We start from the raw sequence: 3,641 nt of genomic DNA on the forward strand, positions 1-3,641 counted from the left end.
GGGCGGCGACGTTGACGGGGGTGGCGACGAGGGGCGCGGACGGCCGGGGTCGGCGACGAGGGGCGGGCGCGGCGACGTCGACGGGGACGGCGTCGATCGGGGCAGGGCGGCGCGACGAAGGGAGGAAACAGAGAGGGAAACTGAATTTTTTTCAAGTGTTGTATATATATGATGGACCTTTAGTACCGGTTGGTGGCTCCAACCGGTACTAAAGGTGTGTTTTGGCTAGGCCAAGCGGCGGGAAGCGCACCCCCTTTAGTACCGGGTAGTGGCTCCAACCGGCACTAAAGGGGGGGTCTTTAGTACCGGTTGGAGCCACGACCCGGTACTAAAGGGGGTGCGCTGGCTGCAGGCGGTGCGCAAGTTTAGTCCCACCTCGCTAGCCGAGGGGCTACCGCACTGGTTTATAAGCCCCAGTGCGGTAGCTCCCTCGAGCTCCTCTCCTAAGCAGGCCTACTGGGCCTACCTGTCCTCTTCTGCCCAGTGGGCCTACGGGTCCTTTGCGGGCCTGCATCCTGGCCCAACTAAAAATTGTGTTCCTAGTCGTATGCAGGCCACTTTGACCCAATAGGCGGGCTTTTTTAATTTCTTAATTTTTTTGCTTTATTTATTTTTGTTTTACTTATTTTTGAGTTGTTTTTCCCTGTATTTAGATTTTCTTTGTGAATATTTTTGCTTTAGGTACAAAAAATTACAAACTTTCTGTTAGTGCTGGTAGTTTTCAAATTTGAATAGCCTAAATTTTGAATTATTTGAAATTTGTATGAATCACTAGTTTGTGAATAACTTAACATTGAAAAAAGTTTTTTTCAGTGATTCTTCTTTCTTATGTTTAATATTAGTGTGTTTTATCATTATATTCAATTTGGTAATGCTTAGGTTATTTAAAAAATGAAATGCCTTTGTAACAGTTCAGTTTTCGTCGGAAACCCTGATACTTCGAAAGAGATTGTCCATTTTGTACACGAAGTGTATCCAGTTTTTGCCGTAACCCTCTCTACTTTTTCGCACATGCTATTTGTATGAAATTATGATACCATTGCCAACTTTCAACCTTTTCTGAGTTTATTTGAAATGATTTTCAATTTCATGGTCATTTAGCTGGAAAAAATCAGTAAATGCATGAAAAGAATTTGTTTGCACATAAAATTTCTTCACGTTTCAAATGACAAAACACATAACTACCCTAACTATTACAGACATTCCCTCCTGGGTGTGAAACACAGAAGAAAGTGATGATAGTGAAGCCAATCACATCCCAGATCTTTGGGTGTGAAACTTTTTCTTCGCGTCTGTCCCTTTGCGTCGTAGCCATTGAAAATCTTCATTATTTAACTGGATACTCGGGTCAATATTCACTGTGAATGGAGCAATTTCATCAAACTTTTCATAATCTTCTAACATGTCTGTCTTGTCATCCACTCCCACGATGTTTCTTTTTCCTGAAAGAACTATGTGGCGCTTTGGATCGTCGTATGATCCATTCGCTTCCTTATCTTTTCTTTTTCTCGGCCTGGTAGACATGTCTTTCACATAAAAAACCTGCACCACATCATTGGCTAGGATGAATGGTTCGTCTGCATACACATGATTGTTGAGATCCACTGTTGTCATTCCGTACTGCGGGTCTTCCGTTACCCCGCCTCGTGTCATATTGACCCATTTGCACCGAAACAAAGGGACCTTCAAATCACCTGATCCATAGTTAAGTTCCCATATGTCCTCTATGTAACCATAATATGTTTCGTTCCCCGTGTTGGTTGTTGCATCAAATCGGACACCACTGTTTGGGTTGGTGCTCTTCTTATCTTGGGCGATCGTGTAAAATGTATTCCCATTTATCTGGTACCCTTTGAAAGTCATTATATTCGAAGATGGTAACTGGGACAGCGAGTACAGGTCATTTTGAATATCGCCATCATTCAGGGCACGTTTCTGCAACCAACCGGCGAAAGTCCTCGTTTGTTCGCGTGTAATCCAGTCGTCAGACTTCTCCGGGTGTTTGGACTGTAGAAAATTCTTGTGTTCCTCCATATATGGAGCCACCAAGGCGGAATTCTGTAGAACTATGTAGTGTGCTTCAGTGAGAGAATGCCCGTCCATACATATTATTTGATGCCCTCCTAGCGTGCCTTTTCCTTCCAGTCTGCCCTTATGCCGCGATTCAGGAACACCAATCGGCTTAAGGTCAGGAATGAAGTCAATACAAAACTCAATGACCTCCTCATTTTCATGGCCCTTCGAGATGTTTTCTTCTGGCCTAGCACGGTTATGAACACATTTCTTCAAGACTCCCATGAACCTTTCAAAGGGGAACATATTGTGTAGAAATACAGGACCCAAAACGTTAATCTCTTCACAAAGGTGAACTAGGACGTGCGTCATGATGTTAAAGAAGGATGGTGGGAACACCAACTCGAAACTGACAAGACATTGCACCAAATCATTTTGTAACCTTGGTATGATTTCTGGATCGATTACCTTCTGAGAGATTGCATTGAGGAATGCACATAGCTTCACAATGGCTAATCAAACGTTTTCCGATAGAAGCCCCCTCAATGCAACCGGAAGGAGTTGCGTCATAATCACGTGGCAGTCATGAGACTTTAGGTTCTGAAACTTTTTCTCTGCCATATTTATTATTCCCTCTATATTCGACGAGAAGACAGACGGTACCTTCATGCTGAGCAGGCATTTGAAGAAGATTTCCTTCTCTTCTTTGGTAAGAGCGTAGCTGGCCTGACCCTAATGTATGCCGTCTTTTCCGTGCATGCGTTACTGGTCCTCCCGTGCCTCTGGTGTATCTTTTGTCTTCCCATACACGCCCAAAAAGCCAAGCAGGGTCACGCAAAGATTCTTCGTCACGTGCATCACGTCAATTGCGGAGCGGACCTCTAGGTCTTTCCAATATGGCAGGTCCCGAAATATAGATTTCTTGGTCCACATGGGTGCACGTTCGTCAGCGTCCTTCGGAACAGGTTTTCCGCCAAGACCCTTTCCAAAGATTACCTCAAAATCCTTGACCATATCATGTACATCAGCACCTGTACGGTGGTGAGGCTTCGTCCGGTGATCCGCCTCACCTTTGAAATGCTTTCCTTTCTTTCTTACGGGATGCCTTGTCGGAAGAAATCGATGATGTCCCAGGTACACATTCTTCCTACAACTATCAAAATATATACTGTCGGTATCATCCAAACAGTGCGTGCATCCGCGGTATCCCTTGTTTGTCTGTCCTGAAAGGTTACTGAGAGTAGGCCAATCATTGATGCTCTTGAACAGCAACGCCTTTAGGTCAAATTCTTCCTGTCCGTGCTCATCCCACGCACGTACACCTGTTCCATTCCACAGCTGTAATAGTTCTTCAACTAATGGCCTTAGGTACACATCAATGTCGTTGCCGGGTTGCTTAGGGCCTTGGATGAGCACTGGCATCATAATGAACTTCCGCTTCATGCACAATCAAGGAGGAAGGTTATACAAATATAGAGTCACAGGCCACGTGCTATGGTTGCTGCTCTGCTCCCCAAAAGGATTAATGCCATCTGCGCTTAGACCAAACCATACGTTCCTTGGGTCACCTGCAAACTCCTCCCAGTACTTTCTCTCAATTTTTCTCCACTGCGAACCGTCAGCGGGTA

This window comes from Triticum dicoccoides, chromosome 5B (assembly GCF_002162155.2).
Source record: "Triticum dicoccoides isolate Atlit2015 ecotype Zavitan chromosome 5B, WEW_v2.0, whole genome shotgun sequence".
Taxonomy (NCBI): Eukaryota; Viridiplantae; Streptophyta; class Magnoliopsida; order Poales; family Poaceae; genus Triticum; species Triticum dicoccoides.